Source organism: Canis aureus, chromosome 1 (genome assembly GCF_053574225.1).
Source record: "Canis aureus isolate CA01 chromosome 1, VMU_Caureus_v.1.0, whole genome shotgun sequence".
NCBI lineage: Eukaryota > Metazoa > Chordata > Mammalia > Carnivora > Canidae > Canis > Canis aureus.
The window spans coordinates 33,755,080-33,778,519 of record NC_135611.1 but is presented as its reverse complement, the minus strand read 5'-3'; the positions used below and the strand labels follow the sequence as shown (position 1 = coordinate 33,778,519).

The 23,440-nt window shown below is 35.7% G+C and overlaps 1 long non-coding RNA gene across 10 annotated transcripts in view; it reads left to right on the top strand.

Moving 5' to 3' along the window:
• The window catches only part of LOC144312460 (uncharacterized), a 112,314-nt gene that overhangs the window by 14,656 nt on the left and 74,218 nt on the right, over nucleotides 1–23,440 (top strand). For 6 of the 10 annotated variants that reach the window (XR_013377945.1, XR_013377953.1, XR_013377955.1 and 3 more), the window contains one exon: nucleotides 18,674–18,735. The exons of 3 other annotated variants lie outside the window; for them this stretch is intronic. This is a non-coding gene — a long non-coding RNA (uncharacterized LOC144312460). Of the gene's footprint in view, nucleotides 1–14,516; nucleotides 14,636–18,673; nucleotides 18,736–23,440 lie in introns of those variants that run through there. One more of the 10 variants, XR_013377941.1, reaches the window with a different exon arrangement.

Genomic DNA, 23,440 nt, shown 5'->3' with positions numbered 1-23,440 from the left:
TGTTAACATGTTACATTTTTCACTAGTGTACATTTGTATTTATTACCAAGCAGGAACCTTACAATGATATGTATTATGGGCAGACAAAATGATATTCATTTCCATTTTATGGATAAATGTGCTTCGGTGTTTTAAGAAAGATCAAACAGTTAATACATGTAAAGGTAGCACTTGAAACAAAAACCTTTGAGTTCTTAGGAAGAAAAAGATTACACAAGAAACATTATTACATGATCAGCATATGATCAGGATACTTATGCTTGCATTTTTCCTATAGGATGAAAAAAAACATGTATATTTTAAAACATTTTTCTGAATTGTGTTATCATATCCAATACTCTGTTTTCTTCTATATGTTGGGACTCATAGTATGCTAAGCCAAGCTATACTTTCCCAAGTGAGGCAAATGTTTGCTGTCTGCTATCTTTTTAATTGTTAGGAGGGTAAAAAGTCCTTACAAAACGAAATTAAAAGAAAAGACATGTTTATGAAAAACATTATTTCTTCTTGTGTATTTATTGCTAAAATATGATGAATTAAAAAATATAAATATAAAGAAAAATACTGCTGATGATATAAGGATAAGCTCTGTTGATAAGTTCTGTTGTAAATACCATTAACTCTTATGCACAAACTTTCAATTTCCTACCCATCCAACTTCCTCATTTATTTTAATCTACTCCAACTACCTCCCCTCCTGTCCATGGTTAATTATATTAAATGTTGGTCCAAATTATGACAGACTCCATTGCTAAAAGAAAAAAAAGTAATTAATCTGCAGAAAACTGCAAAAAGAGGGTTATGACACTTTAATGAAAGATACTGTGGCATTGGTTTTGGGGTGCACATATCAGCACAATATCTGAACCAAGGAAATAATAACACAAAATAAGCTGGGACACCTTGGATTATTAAAATCCATTAAACTTCTACATTTATTTAAAATCCTCTACAATGTTCTTTTATTGCTAAGAATCACAGATAATTCCTTTAAGTTTTGGGCTATTTGATTATTTTATTGATATTTTGTAGTGTGACATAGTAGTTAGTTTGGAGAAATGGAAATCACTTGGTAACAACATAATCCTCATCTCTTTTTTCTGGTAACAAAACATTAAATATTTATATTGCAGCAGTACAAAGTGAATAGGTCCAAATTTCTTTGAGAAGTTAAGAATTACAGGCCATACTAAATTTTTATTTTTCACAAATATCTTTGCATCATGTAGGCAATGTTGAAGTCCCAATCTATCTTAATATTTTACAATCATCAGTGAAATAAATGTCATTACACAAAAATAAAAGATGCATAAATGAATGAGAAAATAAAACTTAAATTTGATTCCAGGAAACCAAGCAAATATAACCTGGATGATAGCTGGTATCCTGCATTAATAACTCAAAAAGGAGGAAATTTTGATTCTTTGTGATTGAAATAAGATGACATATCAATTCTCCTCTTACCTAAAATCCTTCTGTGGAACATGTCACCAACATTTATTTGAATACTTTCTTTTTTATTTTTTTTTTTCTTTTTTTTTTTTTTTTTTATTGGTGTTCAATTTACTAACATACAGAATAACACCCAGTGCCCGTCACCCATTCACTCCCACCCCCCGCCCTCCTCCCCTTCCACCACCCCTAGTTCGTTTCCCAGAGTTAGCAGTCTTTATGTTCTGTCTCCCTTTCTGATATTTCCCACACATTTCTTCTCCCTTCCCTTATTTTCCCTTTCACTATTATTTATATTCCCCAAATGAATGAGAACATATAATGTTTGTCCTTCTCCGACTGACTTACTTCACTCAGCATAATACCCTCCAGTTCCATCCACGTTGAAGCAAATGGTGGGTATTTGTCATTTCTAATAGCTGAGTAATATTCCATTGTATACATAAACCACATCTTCTTTATCCATTCATCTTTCGTTGGACACCGAGGCTCCTTCCACAGTTTGGCTATCGTGGCCATTGCTGCTAGAAACATCGGGGTGCAGGTGTCCTGGCGTTTCATTGCATTTGTATCTTTGGGGTAAATCCCCAACAGTGCAATTGCTGGATCGTAGGGCAGGTCTATTTTTAACTGTTTGAGGAACCTCCACACAGTTTTCCACAGTGGCTGCACCAGTTCACATTCCCACCAACAGTGTAAGAGGGTTCCCTTTTCTCCACATCCTCTCCAACATTTGTTGTTTCCTGCCTTGTTAATTTTTCCCATTCTCACTGGTGTGAGGTGGTATCTCATTGTGGTTTTGATTTGTATTTCCCTGATGGCAAGTGATGCAGAGCATTTTCTCATGTGCATGTTGGCCATGTCTATGTCTTCTTCTGTGAGATTTCTGTTCATGTCTTTTGCCCATTTCATGATTGGATTGTTTGTTTCTTTGGTGTTGAGTTTAAGAAGTTCTTTATAGATCTTGGAAACTAGCCCTTTATCTGATATGTCATTTGCAAATATCTTCTCCCATTCTGTAGGTTGTCTTTGAGTTTTGTTGACTGTATCCTTTGCTGTGCAAAAGCTTCTTATCTTGATGAAGTCCCAATAGTTCATTTTTGCTTTTGTTTCTTTTGCCTTCGTGGATGTATCTTGCAAGAAGTTACTATGGCCGAGTTCAAAAAGGGTGTTGCCTGTGTTCTTCTCTAGGATTTTGATGGAATCTTGTCTCACATTTAGATCTTTCATCCATTTTGAGTTTATCTTTGTGTATGGTGAAAGAGAGTGGTCTAGTTTCATTCTTCTGCATGTGGATGTCCAATTTTCCCAGCACCATTTATTGAAGAGACTGTCTTTCTTCCAATGGATAGTCTTTCCTCCTTTATCGAATATTAGTTGCCCATAAAGTTCAGGGTCCACTTCTGGATTCTCTATTCTGTTCCACTGATCTATGTGTCTGTTTTTGTGCCAGTACCACACTGTCTTGATGACCACAGCTTTGTAGTACAACCTGAAATCTGGCATTGTGATGCCCCCAGATATGGTTTTCTTTTTTAAAATTCCCCTGGCTATTCGGGGTCTTTTCTGATTCCACACAAATCTTAAAATAATTTGTTCTAACTCTCTGAAGAAAGTCCATGGTATTTTGATAGGGATTGCATTAAACGTGTATATTGCCCTGGGTAACATTGACATTTTCACAATATTAATTCTGCCAATCCATGAGCATGGAATATTTTTCCATCTCTTTGTGTCTTCCTCAATTTCTTTCAGAAGTGTTCTATAGTTTTGAGGGTATAGATCCTTTACATCTTTGGTGAGGTTTATTCCTAGGTATCTTATGCTTTTGGGTGCAATTGTAAATGGGATGGACTCCTTAATTTCTCTTTCTTCAGTCTCATTGTTAATGTATAGAAATGCCACTGACTTCTGGGCATTGATTTTGTATCCTGCCACGCTACCGAATTGCTGTATGAGTTCTAGCAATCTTGGGGTGGAGACTTTTGGGTTTTCTATGTAGAGTATCATGTCATCGGCGAAGAGGGAGAGTTTGACTTCTTCTTTGCCAATTTGAATGCCTTTAATGTCTTTTTGTTGTCTGATTGCTGAGGCTAGGACTTCCAGTACTATGTTGAATAGCAGTGGTGAGAGTGGACATCCCTGTCTTGTTCCTGATCTTAGGGGAAAGGCTCCCAGTGCTTCCCCATTGAGAATGATATTTGCTGTGGGCTTTTCGTAGATGGCTTTTAAGATGTCGAGGAATGTTCCCTCTATCCCTACACTCTGAAGAGTTTTGATCAGGAATGGATGCTGTATTTTGTCAAATGCTTTCTCTGCATCCAATGAGAGGATCATATGGTTCTTGGTTTTTGTCTTGCTGATATGATGAATCACATTGATTGTTTTACGGGTGTTGAACCAGCCTTGTGTCCCAGGGATAAATCCTACTTGGTCATGGTGAATAATTTTCTTAATGTACTGTTGGATCCTATTGGCCAGTATCTTGTTGAGAATTTTTGCATCCATGTTCATCAGGGATATTGGTCTGTAATTCTCCTTTTTGGCGGGGTCTTTGTCTGGCTTTGGAATTAAGGTGATGCTGGCTTCATAGAACGAATTTGGAAGTACTCCATCTCTTTCTATCTTTCCAAACAGCTTTAGGAGGATAGGTATGATTTCTTCTTTAAACGTTTGATAAAATTCTCCTGGGAAGCCATCTGGCCCTGGACTCTTGTGTCTTGGGAGGTTTTTGATGACTGCTTCAATTTCCTCCCTGGTTATTGGCCTGTTCAGGTTTTCTATTTCTTCCTGTTCCAGTTTTGGTAGTTTGTGGCTTTCCAGGAATGCGTCCATTTCTTCTAGATTGCCTAATTTATTGGCGTATAGCTGTTCATAATATGTTTTTAAAATCGTTTGTATTTCCTTGGTGTTGGTAGTGATCTCTCCTTTCTCATTCATGATTTTATTAATTTGAGTCTTCTCTCTCTTCTTTTTAATAAGGCTGGCTAATGGTTTATCTATCTTATTAATTCTTTCAAAGAACCAACTCCTGGTTCTGTTGATCTGTTCCACAGTTCTTCTGGTCTCGATTTCGTTGAGTTCTGCTCGAATCTTTATTAGCTCCCTTCTTCTCTTGGGTGTAGGATCTATTTGCTGTTTTTTCTCTAGCTCCTTTATGTGTAAGGTTAGCTTTTGTATTTGAGTTCTTTCCAGTTTTTGAATGGATGCTTGTATTGCGATGTATTTCCCCCTTAGGACTGCTTTTGCTGCATCCCAAAGATTTTGAACGGTTGTATCTTCATTCTCATTAGTTTCCATGAATCTTTTTAATTCTTCCTTAATTTCCTGGTTGACCCTTTTATCTTTTAGCAGGATGGTCCTTAACCTCCATGTGTTTGAGGTCCTTCCAAACTTCTTGTTGTGATTTAGTTCTAATTTCAAGGCATTATGGTCTGAGAATATGCAGGGGACAATCCCAATCTTTTGGTATCGGTTCAGACCCGATTTGTGACCCAATATGTGGTCTATTCTGGAGAAAGTTCCATGTGCGCTTGAGAAGAATGTGTATTCAGTTGAGTTTGGATGTAAAGTTCTGTAGATATCTGTGAAATCCATCTGGTCCAGTGTATCATTTAAAGCTCTCGTTTCTTTGGAGATGTTTTGCTTAGAAGACCTATCGAGTATAGAAAGAGCTAGATTGAAGTCACCAAGTATAAGTGTATTATTATCTAAGTATTTCTTCACTTTGGTTAATAATTGATTTATATATTTGGCAGCTCCCACATTTGGAGCATATATATTGAGGATTGTTAAGTCCTCTTGTTGAATAGATCCTTTAAGTATGATATAGTGTCCTTCTTCATCTCTCACTACAGTCTTTGGGGTAAATTTTAGTTTATCTGATATAAGGATGGCTACCCCTGCTTTCTTTTGAGGACCATTCGAATGGTAAATGGTTCTCCAACCTTTTATTTTCAGGCTGTAGGTGTCCTTCTGTCTAAAATGAGTCTCTTGTAGACAGCAAATAGATGGGTCCTGCTTTTTTATCCAGTCTGAAACCCTGCGCCTTTTGATGGGGTCATTAAGCCCGTTCACATTCAGAGTTACTATTGAGAGATATGAGTTTAGTGTCATCATGATATCTATTCAGTCTTTGTTTTTGTGGACTGTTCCACTGAACTTCTTCTTAAAGGGGAATTTTAAGAGGCCCCCTTAAAATTTCTTGCAGAGCTGGTTTGGAGGTCACATATTCTTTTAGTTGCTGCCTGTCTTGGAAGCTCTTTATCTCTCCTTCCATTTTGAATGAGAGCCTTGCTGGATAAAGTATTCTTGGTTGCATGTTCTTTTCATTTAGGACCCTGAATATATCCTGCCAGCCCTTTCTGGCCTGCCAGGTCTCTGTGGAGAGGTCTGCTGTTACCCTAATACTCCTCCCCATAAAAGTCAGGGATTTCTTGTCTCTTGCTGCTTTAAGGATCTTCTCCTTATCTTTGGAATTTGCAAGCTTCACAATTAAATGTCGAGGTGTTGAACGGTTTTTATTGATTTTAGGGGGGGATCTCTCTATTTCCTGGATCTGAATGCCTGTTTCCCTTCCCAGATTAGGAAAGTTTTCAGCTAGAATTTGTTCAAATACATATTCTGGCCCTCTGTCCCTTTCGGCGCCCTCGGGAACCCCAATTAAACGTAGGTTTTTCTTCCTCAGGCTGTCGTTTATTTCCCTTAATCTATCTTCATGGTCTTTTAATTGTTTGTCTCTTTTTTCCTCAGTTTCCCTCTTTGCTGTCAACTTGTCTTCTAGGTCACTCACTCGTTCTTCCACCTCGTTAACCCTGGTCGTTAGGACTTCTAGTTTGGATTGCATCTCGTTCAATTGGTTTTTAATTTCTGCCTGATTAGCTCTAAATTCTGCAGTCATGAAGTCTCTTGAGTCCTTTATACTTTTTTCTAGAGCCACCAGTAGCTGTATAATAGTGCTTCTGAATTGGCTTTCTGACATTGAATTGTAATCCAGATTTTGTAACTCTGTGGGAGAGAGGACTGTTTCTGGTTCTTTCTTTTGAGGTGAGGTTTTCCTTCTAGTCATTTTGCTCAGTGCAGAGTGGCCAAAAGCAAGTTGTATTGGGAAAAAGAGAAAAAGAGAGGAGAGAAAGAAGGAAAGAAAAGACAAGCGAAAAAAAAAACGAAAAAAAAAAAGAAGAAAAAGAGAAAGAAAAAGAAAGGAGAAAAAAAGGGGGTGGGGGAAGGAAACAAATCAAAAAGCAAAACAAAACAAAAACAAAAACAAAAACAAAAACAAACAAAAAAAAGAACCACCGGGGAGTATCTTCTGATTCTGTGTACTTTAAGTCCCTTGGCTTCTCCTGGAAGTTGTCCGTCTAGCTGGTGTTCTGGGGGAGGGGCCTGTTGTGCTGATTTTCAGGTGTTAGCAGTTGGGGGAGCTGCTGTGCCCCTGCCTGGTGCAGGGCTCGGTGGGGGTTGTTTACCCCGTGAGGCCGCAGGAGGAACAGCCCCAGTGGCGGGGCAGCTCTGGAAACCTGGATTCAGCTCCGGCAGGAACTCCGTCTGCAGGGCCTGGAGGCTCGGGGCGGGGCCGCTGATGTGCTCAGCTGGGGCAGGAGCGTCCTCGCTGTCCTGGGCCCTCCCGGCCTCTGCCTGTCCCGGCGGAGGCGGGATCCTGGGCTGTGTCCCGGCGCCCTGTGCTCCGGAGCCTGCGCTGTTGGATTCGCGCTCCCGGGCCGTGCAGCCCCCTCCGCGGAGCCGCCGCCCGAGCCCCTCCGAGCTGCTCCTGGAACCGCGCAGCCCCCTCCGCACGGAGCCTCTTCCTCTGCCCGAGCCCCTCCGAGCTGCTCCCGGGGCCGCGCAGCCCCCTCCGCGGAGCCGCCGCCCGAGCCCCTTCAGCTGCTCCGGGTCCCGCCGGGTCCCGCCGTGCGCGCTGCAGCCCTTAGGGAGCTCGGCGCACTCTCCTGGGCGCGCAGTTGCTGTTCCTGTCCCCGGGAGCCCGAGGGCATCCCCGCCCTCCTGGGTCCTGCTCCAACTCCCCGCGAGCCCCTTTCCGCCCGGGAAGGTCGGTGCAGCTCCTGCGTCTCCGGGACGGGGCTCTCCTGTCCTGGGGACACTCGCCCCGGCCTCAGCCCGGCTCCTCGCGGGGCCCCTCCCCCTTGGAGGCCTTTGTTCCTTTATTTCTTTTTCCCCGTCTTCCTACCTTGATAGAAGCGCGAACTCTTCTCACTGTAGCATTCCAGCTGGTCTCTCTTTAAATCTCAGGCCGAATTCATAGATTTTCAGGATAATTTGAAGGTTTTCTAGGTAGTTTGGTGGAGACAGGTGATTTGGAGACCCTACTCCTCCGCCATCTTGCTCCTCCCCCTGAATACTTTCTTTTTTAGCATTAAGTGGCTTTAACAGCATTTTCTTATAAGCTCTAAATTCTAGTGTTCTAACTTCTATTTTGTGTTATCTTTATTGTATTATAATTCATAAGGCATTCTATAGAAACAATAAATAAGTCAAAAACATTCATCTGATTTATTTATCATGTTATTGAAAGACAATTTTGACTATTCCCCTCTCCTCTCCTCTAACATAAGAAACATAATTTGATTTTATTTAGGCTTTAAATAACTGAAAGAAAACAGAAATCACATCAAGGCAATGAATGAAATTACTTGACACTTGAATGGCCCATAAGTATAAGTATAGATATCTAAAAATGATTTTTCACATAATATATTAGGTATAGGTGACCCAAGTGAAATTGAGTTCCTCATTCTATAAAAAATTCATTTAATAAGAAATGAATGCATTCCAATTTAAGCTCCCTAATTTTATGAAATTATTTAATCCAATTATGACAAAGTATTAATGCTAAATACAAAATTATGAGTATGCTGGTATAAGCAGTACGACTTTTTGATACTCTTACCCCATTCACCTTTATTTTCTTAGTTTATAAAATACATTGGCACATAAGGTCATCTCTCATTTTTATTCTTGTTGAAAACCTAGTTAATTGGGATGCCGGGGTGGCTCAGCGGTTGAAGGTCTGCCTTCGGCTCAGGGAGTGATCCCTGGGTCTGGGATCTAGCCCCGCATTGGGGTCCCTGCATGGAGCCTACTTCTCCCTCTGCCTATGTCTCTGCCTCTATCTCTCTCTGTCTCTCATGAATAAATAAATAAATAAAATCTTAAAAAAAAGAACCTAGTTAATTAATAATAACCTCAGTACAAATATACATGTGTGGTATGTAGATAAAAAAATGGATGAAAACATGTGTAAATTAGTGTATAAAACAATTGTATAAACATGCAGAATTATTTGTTATATTTAAACCAAAAGAAGAAAAATATAGTTTAAACTGATTGCAACCTCAACAATGAATAGATAATAAAGATGATACATAAGTGTGTCAAAATACTTCATATAACTTCTATAGTTCAAAATAACCAGGGTATGCTGACTTAGAAAAAATGTTGTATAACATTTATTTATAAAGATGAATATGCATAACTTTATATAGAGAAGAAATAACATAATAAATGCATCAATCTAGTTTACATCTTTTGTATCTCCATTGTATGATTAAGCTTTAATAAGCTTTTATTTCCAAAAATGTCAATATCTTTTGAAAGAAAATATGTTTTGAAAGAAGAAAATTAACTACCCTTAACATGTTTTAAATGATAACTTGGTATACTATTATGCAACTCTTAACACGTTGATTATGCAGATTATGTAAAAATATGGAAAATGTTAATGAAATTATGTTAAGTGAAATAAAAATATATACATTGTGTTTGCACACACTATGCTAATTCTAGCCTACATTTTTGCCTTTAATTTCATTAGACTTGGAATCCTACAACTGGTACCACACTCAGCCTAAATAATTCCCACTCACACTTTAAGACCTATTTCAGGAACCAATCACTATTCTTGAAATAATTATCCATTTTGTGCTACTGTAATAACTGGCAAACAATTTATTATTATACTTTTCACTTTGCATGGTAATTATCTATGCAAAGTCTCTCTTGTCTCTGGATATTACTATCCTGAAGGCCGTAATTACTTTTTTGAGGTTTGTAACCCTAGTACCTAACAGTGGTTGATATGGTCCTGAGTGTCATGAAGATTAATCTACTAAGTAAAACATACCATTGCCATTGATTTCCTCTGTAGTCTATCACTAGGCTCTGGCAAGCAAGGCTATTGCCACTAGGGCAGTTATGAATGATGTTAGAAAACCTAGAAGAGACAAATGATCACCCTTTACCCATACAATTCTTAGATCATTCCTAGAATCATTCATTCGAAAACTTTATAATTAACTAAACCCACAACGTATCACACGCAATGATATTTTGTGTGTGACCTAGAATGTAAGACAAGAATACAAATCAATGAATAGAAAAGATTCTTAAAGATACTTAAAAAGGTTAATGAATTTACAAACATAGATCCATACAAAAAGTTTTAAAATATATGTTCATAAAAGACTTATTTATAATAACCCTAAGTTAGAAATATTCAAAATAATCATTAATAGAAGAACGTCAAGTTGTATTACATTCACAAAATTGCATTAGACCCACTAATAAAAGGAATGGACTACAAATACACAAAACACATTGGGTAAATCTCAAAAACTGATTTATGGTGTTGATCAAAAGAAACTGTCAAAATGGATACATCCCAGATAGATATATTTATATGAAAATCTAGACAAAAGGAAAAATATCTATGGTGACATAAATCAGTATATTGATACACTTTCTGGTTTAAGAGTGGGGTTGCCTGGGAAAAATACTAGTGAACTTTTTGAGGTAATGGAACTTTTTGTATTTTGAGAGGGTTGTGGGCTGTTAGATATGTGTATGCATTTGTCATTACTCATCAATTTTGTGTTAACTTTAATATCTATGTAATTCAATATGTGTAAATTATACCTCGTTTCAAAAATTGAAAATTAAATGCAAGTGTGCTTAATATGTAGAACTTGAGAATCTTATTCTAAAATGTATATGGAAATGCAAAAGTTATAGAAGAGCCAGTATATCTTAAAACTTAATTTTGCAAGACTTACACATCTGCATTTTAAGAAGTTACAATAATCAAATTAGTAAGTGTGGATAAATAAGATTAATGAACTATATAGTAAATAGCTGAGCAAAACCTACACTAACAGGAGAATAGGTACTTGAAAGAAGGTGCCAATTTGGATTTAAAAGGAAAAAGGACATGTTGTATTTTCTTTTTTTTTTTTTTGTATTTTTCAATAAATCCCATGAAATCCTCTGTATATCAGTAAAAAATAAATAAGAACTTCAAAAGCATTTTAACTTTTTTAAAGATTTTATTTATTTATTCATGAGAAACAGAGAGAGAGAGAGAGAGAGGCAGAGACACAGGCAGAGGGAGAAGCAGGCTCCATGCAGGAAGCCTGATGTGGGACTTGATCCTGGATCCTGGATCACGTCCTGAGCCAAAGGCAGATGCTCAATCGCTGAGCCACCCGGGCCTCCCCAAAGCATTTTAATTTGAATTTAAGAACAAAACACAAAAACATTTTAGAAGAAAATTTATACAAGTACTCAATAATTTGAAGTAGGCGAAGGTTTCTTATATAGTACAAATTGAAGCATTAAATATAAGAGAAGGGGATCCCTGGGTGGCTCAACCAACAGTCTAGCACCTGCCTTCGGCCCAGGGCCTGATCCTGGAGGCCTTGGATGGAGTCCCATGGCAGGCTCCCTGCATGGAGCCTGCTTCTCCCTCTGCTTGTGTCTCTGCCTCTCTCTCTCTCTCTCTCTCTCTCTCTCTCTGTGTGTGTCTCTCATGAATAAATAAATAAAATATTTTTTAAAAATAAATATAAGAGAAAAGGTGCTAAATTAGGGTTCATAAACATTTAAAATTTCCACTCTTAAAGGTCACCATAAGGAAAACAAAAAGGGCTTTACAGGTTGAGTGAAAATATTCATATTGTATATATCCAACAATTATTTATATAGAATATAGGACACTTCTATGACCCACTAATTAAAATAAAATGACCCAATAACATAGGGGAAAAAAGCATGAGCAGACAAAAAGAAATAGTCAATGAGCACATGAAAAGGTACTCAACATCATTAACCTTTGGGGAAATTTCAGTCAGGTACCATTTCACATCTTCTACAATGGCCAAACTAAAAAGACTGACAAACTATTGAGGAAGTATAAAGCAACTGAAATTTTCACAGATTACCATAAGATTTGTGAGTGTGGAGAACTGTTTGGAAGTTTTTTGTTTCTTTTTTAAATAAAGTTAAATACACACCTATTATTTGGCCCAGCAGTTCCACAGCTACTTATTAAAGAGAATAAAAGACTGTTTCTAGAAAAAAGACACATAACAGGAATGTTGATAGACACCTTATTAGTAATACCAAAAAATAGAACAAAGGCAAAGGCCCATCAACATGAAAATAATCAATACATTGTGATTTAAAATAAATACCTTTTTTGCTATAAAATGTGACTTCATACTTATGCTTTGCATTGATATGGAAATAGCTCAAAAACATTAGGACAAAAGACAGAAGCAGGCACAATAGAATTTGATTTCCTATATATTATGATCAATAGAATAAGCAAAACTAACCCATAATACTAGATATCAAAATTGTAGTCTTTCATGATATGTGGAAATTGATAGGAAAAGGACAATAGTAAACTTCTCATAGCCAAAGAGAAGTTCTACATAAATAATTATTTGGTGCTTTTTCAGTATATATACTTCTAAATTTTAATAGACAATCTGTACACTTTATTATGTGTAAATTATACCTCAAAATTTGCATACCAATTACATTTTTTATTATTTTTCTCTACAGAATATGTTTAGGGTTTCTAACTATTATTTCTTTTGATCACTCAAAAAACTAAATAGGTACACTCATGCAGGAACATTTTTCTCAATCAAAAAGATAAGTGGATTTTCTTGATGTCCCATCTTTTTCCACCTTGATCCTATTAGATGTCACTTTAATTTTTTTAAATAATGGTTTTAGTTAATATAAACTGACATTATTATTTTTGAAATCTGGTTAGAACTATGATAATTAATGCATGAAATCTAGTTAGAACTATGATAGTTTTTGTCGTGCTTTTATTTTGTGGCCTTGTTGTATTTTGTTTCCTTTGGTTAAGTATTATTTTCACCTTTTAAGTGCCCCAGCATCTGTAGTCTCCAGAGTGAACTTTACTTATTCCTCTATCTGCTCTTAAAACGGATTTGCTTCTAAGAGAAATTAATATTTCACTAAAATAATCAGAATTGAGATGATGTAGAATTTTTCATGAATTAGTTAAATGAGGGCTCTACAAAGAGTTTCCTTTCCTCTGCAGAAAGGAAATACAGAAGATATAAACTCATTATAAATGTAGAGTCATCCCTGTCATGAAGCAAATTTTGGAAATGGACTTTTTCCTAATGATGGCTTCAATGATTGACAAGCAGTAATATGATTATGGAGTGAATACACATTGTGGAGTATAAAAGATTTCTATTTAACCCTGGTTTTGTCATCTATTAATTGTGTGACCTTTGTACATTTCACATATATTGACTGTACATTGAAACTAGTAATATTCCAATTTGATAACAGTGAATACTAAGTCCAACACTAAATGTAAATGAGTCTGTATACATATCAATTCGCTCTTTACCAGGGTGAGGAAGTCAGGAGTCTGTAGGAAGACAACTTATGGAGGAGTAGGGTGTAGATCTGATGTTTAGACAGGAGATACTGAATATAAATTGGTTCACTTAAGTTAGCCCAGAGTTGGGACTCCTAAGTGTCTCAGTGGTTGAGTGTCTGCCTTCAGCTCAGGGCATGATCCCAGGCTTCCAATATCGAGTTCTGCATTGGCCTCCTTGCATGGAGCCTGCTTCTCCTCCGTCTGCCTATGTCTCTGTCTCTCTCTGTGTCTCTCATGAATAAATAAATAAAATCTTTAAAAATAAAAAAGTTAGCCCAGAGTTGAAATTGATAGTCACATAACCAGATGGGATGTGCAAGAGATAGGTGTACTAAGTTTTCGGCCTAAGGTTTTCATTCCATCTCTGGTTTCTGACTTTTAAAATAACACTGAAGCTTTTATTTTAGTATAAATATAGACCAGGGAAAATACAAACTATAAAATATTCAATAAGTTATTGGAAGTACTTGAAATACGAGCCAATGTTTCTGAAGTAAATTATGGCTTTCAAAATAAGCTTGGGTTTAAAAATAAAGATATTTTGCACCAGAACATCCAAGCAGGTCTGTAAGATCCACAAAGCTTCTCACCGCAGAATTACTTTAGGCCACATTGGCCAACACCATTTTCTCTTCTTTTTGCCCATGCCAATCTCTTCCTTTGATTCTTAGATAGCTTGCCACATTAGAGACATGTTCTTATTTGCTTCATAAAAATGAATTCCCATAAAAATGGCAGGCATAGAACATAGCAATAAGTGAGCTTTACTTAAGTTCACTACAGTAATTTGAGTTGGCTCAAACATCAGTCATTCTTAGTTTTTAAACTGTGAGAAAGGGAAACAAAGCAAGGGATTGGATGAGTTTCAGTTTCCATGGCAGGGCAAAAGTTGAAAGTGATCTGGTCATAGAGATGCCAAGGAATGGGGGACTACTTAAGCATGATGTCTATAGCAATGCATCAGTGAGCTTATTCTTTTTCCCAGTTGATCATAGACTGAAGCATTTTGTAAAATTGAAAATTAAATATTTTAAAAAAAGATCATACATTTGAATGTACTAGCAATATCCAAATGCTGTTTCCAAATGATTCTAATCAATTGATACATTTAATCTGATGTTGAATAATAACAAACAATTCAATGATTGACATTAGTTATGGACCACAATTTGAGTAGCACTTTTCAGTTAACGCTTATTAGCATGAATCAATGGTGAGTGGGTAAAACAGCTTTAAAAAAAAACAAAACAAAACAGAACAACATCCTGATTTGTAGTGTTTGCCTATTTTTTGATAAACTTCTTCCATGTCTGATTTCTAGCTACAGCTATGATGTCACGGCATGCACACTGAGGAGAAAAGTACAGAATCCATTCTTGAGCCTCTTGAGGACTTCTCTGGTTTAAATACTAATTCGAGTAATGGTCAGCAGAACTGTTATAGCCCATCTGTTATGTAAGTGAAAAATGTGGCTAGGAGATGAATTTTTGGAGCAAAATCCCAAAGCAAACATGCTTTTGCTGAGGAATACATTTGTTCTTGGGAGATTCTATCACTAGCAAGTTACTGCAATATATATATCACAGAGTGGAGGATGGAGGGTGCAGCACAGAGAGAGAAGAAAGACAACTTCATCTGGAGTCAGGTAGACTCAAGGAGTTTGAAGAAAAATATTGTACTATTAGAAGAAGGGGAATACAATCGTTAATTAGAGAAGCCAGTAAGAGCCACATAGTAGTTCATGGGCCAGATGTATTCTAGTCTCCTGACATACAGAATCTTATGTGCTCTTATCTTAAAAGATGAGATAAATATTATTGTCCTCGTTTCACAAAAGAGTAATCCAAAACTTGAGAGGAATTGAATAACTTGCTCATGATCTCTAAGCCAGAAGATGATGAAGCTAAGATTTGAAGGTCTGACTCCAGACTCAACATTATTAACACTTCATCTTAGAAAAAAGCCAACAGAGCTTTTGAAAGGAGGATTTTTCACTTTGTCTTTAGTTCCCAAAGTTCAGTGAAGATTCTTCAAAGGCCTAACAGAAACCCAGCAAAAATGGCACTTTGGAATTCAACAAAACCCAAATTAGGTCACTTGCTGATTGATTTTGTTATTTATGTTTTCTTTCTATGCTTTATTCTCCTATCAATAAACTGGGAATAAATAAATAGTAACTAGATTGAAGGGTTGCTTGAGATTTAAATTAGATAGTAATTGTATACAGCACATAAGAAGTGGTAATAAGATAATAAATATTATCTCTTCTCTTTAATCATTTAACCATCGTGATGATTGCCAGCTTAGAAATTAGGCCATCTTGAGCCTGCAGGTGAGGTCTAATGGATTTAAGTAAGGTGCTGAGTAACCAAGGCAGTGAAATGAGCTCTTATATAACTTTGGCTTTGATGTCATAAAATATCCAGTGTTTGATGTATGTTTCCAGTGTTCTTTACTCACATGTGCCTAGACCATCTAAATTGTGTCCAAATTAATACATACAATAGTGGTAGAAAGAAAGTAGCTGTAATATTTTTAGTCATTCAGTCTTGCTTCTAATTGAATATTGTTGCTTATAAACATATTTTTTTCTTAACTGAAAATTAAGACACAGGGGATTATATCATACGAGTTTAATTAAAATGTTCATTAAATCAGTAAATACATGTGATATAATTAAAGTGTTCATATCCAATGTTAATGAAATAGTTCAGAAAAAGTTAAAATGATATGTGAAATACCAAGGTCTTAGAGCCATAAATATAACTATTCTCAAAAAATAACTAATTTAATGTTGTTTCAAGCTGCTGCATTTGTAGTAACATTAAGGAGCAAGAGAAAACTAATAAATTATAGAAATTCCAGTCTATCTAGTCTGTCAGCCTCTTCACTAACATACTAGCTAAAATCAACCCTAAACCTTATAATAAAACATAATTACATTGCTTAATTTCAAGTTCTCTCTTTTTTATCTCACCTTTTTTTTTTTTCTTTTTTTCTGAATTTCTCTCTTACAGGTGCCAGGTGCTCTCCTGACAAAAGTATGCCATTGGGAGAAGTTTTCTTTCAGAAAATGATTCTCCAACAGTTTTAGTACATGTAATTAGCAAATATTGGGTTATGTCTCTCCTCATATAATTAGGTACATTAATTTTTGATCCCTTTGTCAGTTCATGAAAGAGTCAAAATCTACAAAACTCTTCATAATCATCACTTATTTTTCTGTGGCTTACTTCAAAAACATCATCATCATCATCAAACAAACCAAAGACTCATCTTTAGATGTGTACATCAGGGTGAGGAAAAAAATGTTATGATAACTGCAGGCACCATATTTTTTCCTAGAAAGAATTATTTGAGAAAAGAAAACCTTAATAGACTGTTTTTAGCATGGAAGTCAAGGTTCAGAAGGCAATGCTGGTGGGAGAATGTCTATGGTCAACCACAGGGGCAGGTTTCTTTTGTAAAGGGATATAATAAACACATGGAAGTCTAGTGGGGTGAGAGTGGCACAGATACTCTGATTCCTCCCTTTCCTACTGTCCCAACTGGTAGATCCCACTGATTGAAGCCAGATTGGTATTAGGGAATACCAATACAGGAGCCCTTGAAGGTAGTCCATATACATTAGACTCCCAGGATACAGAACAAGGGGACAAAAGATGAAGAGTGGGTTACAAGAACAAATGGAAACTATTGCAAACCTCAGGAGTTGAAAACACATTAGAAATTAATAAGAATGAGCAAATGGGGCCAAATAGTCCAGAAAACTATAAAAATGAAATAACAAAATGGAAGGGATTCCTGAGTAACATACCTGAAGGCTTTTTAAAACTGCTATAAAATTTGGCTGCCTGGATTGTTATAAAACAAACAAACAAACAACAACAATAACAAAACACCTCTTGATTATAGAATAACTTGAGAAAGAGAAAGGAAGGTGTTGGATGGTGGGAGGATCCAAAAATCAAAGGATGATCTCACAGCTACTCCACATTCTGACCCTTGAAAACAAAAATTCCCTGAAATTGAGACACTGGATCAGTCTATAAGAAATGGAGGTTGAGCTAAAATTCCATTTGACTATGAAGACATGTAAAGTACACATAGACCATGAAAATACACATCAGTATTTTCAGGTCAACTCCATATTCCAATGGTGAAAGCACTATAATTTTTAATACAAAGGGGAAACTAAGTAAGAATTTCTAAAACAAAATGCAATCATATTGGCTTCTTCCTTTTATTTTTCTTATGATGAAAACTTTGTTTAAGGCTGAATAAATCATTATAAATTTTTGTCCTGAGAAGTGAAAAGTCACCTTCGGCATTTCCCTTTTGTTTCAAAATGCAGAGAAAGGTAGTTCCATGTAAAGAAAATATTACCCGGGCAACCCGGGTGGCTCAGCGATTTAGCGCTGTCTTAATTCAGCCCAGGGCCTGATCCTGGAGATCCGGGATGGAGTCCCCACATCCGGCTCCCTGCATGGAGCCTGTTTCTCCCTCTGCCTGTGCCTCTGCCTCTCTCTCACTTTCTGTGTTTCTCATGAGTAAATTAAAAATATGTATATATATTACCCACACAAGGAACTTTTCCAGAGTTTGTAATATGGGTAACTCTACTCATGAAATTATATTTACAGAGTTGAGAAATTATTTGTAGATTTTTTCAAGATCATACAAATATGCACACAACTTTATTATGCAGCTAATGATAAATGACATACCCATAAAGTTACAGCATTTTTATTAGCTCTTGATAGAGAATAAGAAAGTTTCTAACATACGGTACATAAAATATCTACACCTACTTCTTAAAACTTAGCTTACATTCCAGTTGGTAGATGTAATAGAAATTTGTGTCCTGTGGTCCTTATTATGAGTCTAATGTTTTAAGTAGATTTAACATAAATAAATGAGGATAATATCAATAAAAGACCAGCAAACTCTGTAATTCACTCAGGATACACACTGCTTTAATGATCATTTCACACAGGTGCAGAGTAATCAAATATAGAGATACACTCAATAGGTTGGCAAAATGTGGCTCTTTCTAAAATTGCAGAATTTATTTGATGAAATAGTATCTCTTCTCTTGAGAATGTATTAACATAAAGTGCTATTTAGAAAGTTTTATGTCTAAATCATCATACCTATAGTACATAATCTAAGTCAGTTTTCAGAGGAAAAAATTAAATCAGTGATTACCAAGAGAGTTCATAGAAGTTGGGTAAGTAGTAGCATTTTAATGTTTTATTTTATTTCATTAAGTAGCAAAGCACTTTTCGAATACTAAATGTATCCTTCATTCTTTTTGGTTATTCTAGGAATATAGTTTTATTTTTAATCTGGTAAAATTATAGAGCCATCCTAGCATCATTTACTGAGTGTAAATGTAATAAAGATGATGACAGCTTTCTTTAGAAAGTATGATTTGCACTCAAGTATGCTAGATATGAAGTTTTGAAAATGATAATCATAATTTATCTTTAGGTACCACAGAATTCCATAGTTACATAAATCAGCAGGGGAAGCACTGGGGAAGACAACCATTGGTAAGAAAGCCTTCTTAAAAATTTCTTCCAAAATTGAATGACCAAATAGACCTTGTGAGATCTAATCACCATTAATCAGAGGATTTGTACAATGTTTGTGAGTTTTCAAAAAGTTCACAAAAATAATTTCTACTCTTTAATGACATCTAAAACTATATTATGAAATATGCTTTTGTAGTTTTCATGTTAGTAGAAAGCATTTATTAATCATTTTTGTTTGAGTGGGTCAAAATTCTCTTCAAGAAAAGATAAATATTGGGGTATTTGGGGGACTCAGTTAAGGGTCTGAAATTTTTTTAAAATTTTTTTTTAAGGGTTGGACTCTTGATTTCAGCTCAGGTCATAATCTCAGGGTTGTGAGATCAAGCCCCACATCAGGCTCCATGCTAGGTGTGGAGCCTACTTAAAATTCTCTCTCTGCCTCTCCCCATATATCTCTCTCTTTCTTTCTCTCTCTCCCCCTCACTAAAAAAAAAAAAAAAAGAAAAAGAAAAAAAGGGTAAATAATGTTTAACAAACAGTTATCATTTATTTAATTTAGGTTTCTAGAGAGAAAGATTTTAAAGACTTTGTTTTCTTCTGTCCTTCAAAGAACTGTTCTTTTAGAATGATCTAGAATATTTCTATTATCTCTTGCCTTCTGTTGTTTTTATGCATTAATTTGCTCTTTCTTTTTTTCTACATATTTGAATAGAAGCTTAAGTTATACATTGAGAAGATCTTTCCTCAGATTTTTAAAAAATTGAGGCATTTAAAGCCGTAAAGTTTTCTCTAAATGTGATTTAGTTATATCATGTAAATTTTGATATGTTATGCTTTTCTGTCATCTCAAATATTTTCTAATCATTATTTGTAATTTCTTTTCTGAATGATTGGCTATTTTGAAAAGTTTTTTAACTTAAAATGTATGTAGATTCCCAAATGTATTTTTGTTGCTTATTTTTAACTTGATTTTATTCTAGTTGCATAACATTTTGTATGATTTGAATCCTTTGAACTATATTGGGTCTGAGTAAGAGGAAGATAGAGGGAAAGGGGGAGGAGAAATCGTGGAAGAGGAGAAAGAGGAGAATTAGGAGGAAAAAGAAGAAGAAGAAAGGGAAAAGGGGGAGGAGGAGAGGAAGGAGAAGTAGAAAAGTTAAAAAAAGGGAAAATAAGACAACCTTAATGGAGTAACAGGAGAATTATTTTAATAGATGGGATATTTAAGGCAAGGCAATTTTTTTCTATAAAGAATACCCTTAAAATATGCCAAAAATACAGATTAGAATTAATGTTTTACCAGACTGACTGAGTTAAAATGCATTTATTATGTATGAATATAATATAAACATTTATTTGGGGGATGTTCAAAGGCTGCACTAAATGAGGAGGATATGTATTTTAACCCAAGTAGAATGAATTAACTATATGATGTCACTATGTATTTTAATCCATGTAATTTGAGAATATTTTTACTAAATTGTTATAAAGATTTTACCCCACTAATTAAATAATGAATAAGCTTAATATTACTCCAAAGGATATTAATTTATGGAGAGATTATTCTTCTTAGGAAAGGATATCAGTTGATTCATGTGTTTGCATTCACTTTCCAATGGGACAGATTCGTTTTCCCTACCCCTAATAAATACAGAAAACACACTATCCTAAGAACTGTAAATGTAACCCTTAGTAAGAAAATAATTTATTTTCCAAATAAAATGATTCAAACAGAATTATTACTTTAAAACAGTGAAGATAAAGATATCACTTATAATTGTGTAAAGAAAAACTCAGAGAGGTTTTCTTATGGTCTTCCTTAAGCTAAATATGTAAGTTTAGGATAGCATGATTTATCTAATGTCATTTAATGACTGAACCTTCCTAACTATAGAAAATTGGAATTGGGCAAACTACATCTCCATACAAACTAACTCCCACTATGACCCCTTTTTCCTTTTTGTAAGTTTTTGCTTTTTTTCTGTTTCTTTTGAAGCTCATCTAGCAAATCAGGTGCTGAGCATCTGTAATGGGAAAGCAAGTTCATCTAGTTAGGGCAAAAGAACCATTCCAAATTTATTTACAACTGTTCCACTGATGTTGCTGACACTACGGAACCTCCTTTGTAGAGAGAAAATAGTTCTATCTTCTGTGGCCTCTGTCAACAATAGGACTAATTAAAGCCAATTATGAAGGCTGTCTTGGCTTGAGATTTGCTTACTTTTCCAATAAATGTAGGCCACTATGGAAATTGTTTTTTATTCAGTCAAGTTTAAAAGGGATATATTTCACACAAATAAAAATATCTCACCAGTCAACTTTATGAATGGAATAGAAAAGATTCACGCTGAATTAGATAAAAAACTATAGTTAATAAGCAATTTAGAACATGATCAACATCTCCCCCTATATAAAATAATAGTTGTAAGATTTATAAATAATGAAAGGACCATTTATGTTAATGGATATTTGAGAAGCTCCCACTCTTCTTCCCAATTTGTGGATTTTTTTTTCAAGTGTGTGAGGTCTCCAAGCAACCTGAGACCTGTAGATCAATGTTGTTCTAACATGTAAGTCATCTCCTTAGAATATTTTCACCCACTTCTTCAATCAAGGAAACACAGACTTATATCTGGGACAGACACATGGTGGGCCTTGGCAGCTGCCCTGAACATCTCTGTGAAAGAATAATGTTAACATTACTCATGCTGGCAAGAATCCCCACATATAGTCATTACCATTTTATGGTTTTCTAATAATTTTATTCAAAAAATTATATATGCATTTTGAAAGAGTTTCTAAGTTTAAGGGAAATAATTAAATGCATACTCCTTGGAGCATTTTCAATGTCTGTTGGAAAGTTTCAGCTATGTTAATATAAACATAATATAGAAGAGAAACCATCAGTAATTTTTATTACACCATGTTTTCTATTTGAGGAATGTGGCTGATGATCACTTAGTGCTCTACTCCACAGGAAATTGACTTAAAAAGTATTTTTAAGTGCTTAAAAAGGAAAGTACTGAATAATTGCAAGTTTAATTAGTTAAAATATGTAAAGACAAATCTTTTGCATTCCAAAACTGTCAGCTCTCAAGTAACTTAAATTTCTTGATTGGGCTTAGAAAGCAATTAGGTTGAACTATTCCTTGCTAACTTAAATTTGCATGTTAAATGCATTATGATCTGGCTTATGTTAAGAAATATTTGTGAGAGAAACAATTCTTCCACAGGGATAATATAAACTTTTGAATGTGTTAATGTAAAAAGTAAATATAATTGTGGAACAGTAACTTTAAGGTTTTAAATACTATTTTCTGGGACAGCCCAAACCTTAAGTGTGGAAAAATGTGCTGAAATTTCAGACTTAGCAAGAAAGCCAGGACTTCCCCCTTTGGGGATAATATTGATCCCCTCTTTCAAATTTGCTTTAAAATGTAAGTTTTTCTGCGATGATGCAATAACAGCACTTAACAAGGAAATAGAATATTTAACGCTCTTATGCTTAACAACAATTTAGGCATGCAACATTTCTCTAAATTTAAAATTAATTTTGAAATAGAATATTTATTCATAAGTCTCTCTCACCCTCTCCTTCCATATCTCTGTCTCTGTCTCTCTCTCTCTCTCTCATACACATACACACGCACAGATATACATATGCCTACATCTCATATGCTTAAGTATTTGGTAGTTAAAAAGCTACTTAAATAAGCTGTTAAATAAAATATGTTTAAATCCCACTTCTTAGCAAAAGCCCTGGTAGAGATTAAAGAAGAGGTTTTAATTTAGGCTTCTCATACTCTATTGAATTCCAATTCAGATAATGGTAGTGTTTGCAGAGCTGACCCCTAGTCCTTATCCTGCTCCCTTTTTCCCCCCGTATCAGACTCCATGACTAACCTTGTGGCCTGTTGTACACATATTTGGAACCGAAGCTTATGTACAAAGGAACAACCCACATACTGCACAAACAGATGCCCCTTGACAACTCTTTGGACCTTGGGCTGTTCAGAGTAGATTTCTGTCTCCACTATGGGAGATAAGTACAAATAAATATGCTGCATATCTAAAATAAAGAAGGGGCCTTTGGGTGGTGACTCTTGGTTTTGGCTTGGGTTATGAACTCAGCTCAGAGTTGTGAGATCAAGCCCCATATATAGCCCTACACTGGGTGTGAAGCCTGCTTAAATTTCTCTTTCTCTGTCTTCCTCTCCCTCTCCCACATCTCTCTAACCCCTTCAACTCTCCCCCTCCATGGAATGTGTGGGCTCTCACATGCATGTCTGTGTGTGTGCTCTCTCTCTCTCTAAAAATTTTTTTTTAATAAATACATTAAATAAAGGAGACTCTGATAGGTAACAAAAAGTATCAGGATCAGCTAGGACTGTGAGGACCCAAAAAATGACATAATATAGTAAATTCCCTGGGTTTCTATCCCAAACTTGTAGCTGAAGAAGCAGGCATACTGGAAATGCCAACTGGCACAGAACAAAAACGTCCCAAGAGAAGCATGCTCTCTGTCACCAAGGAAACTGAAAGGAAGCATCCTAAAGAAACTAAACTTTTAGACAATAACTACTCTAGCCAAACCACTATTGGAAAACAGAAACAAAACCAAAACCTGTGTGTCCTGTGGTGGGGGAGAGGAGGAGGTAGGGAGTTTCCTGAGAAGGGATAGAAAGAGGCCCTTCGAAAAACACGATATTATGCTGATTGAAAT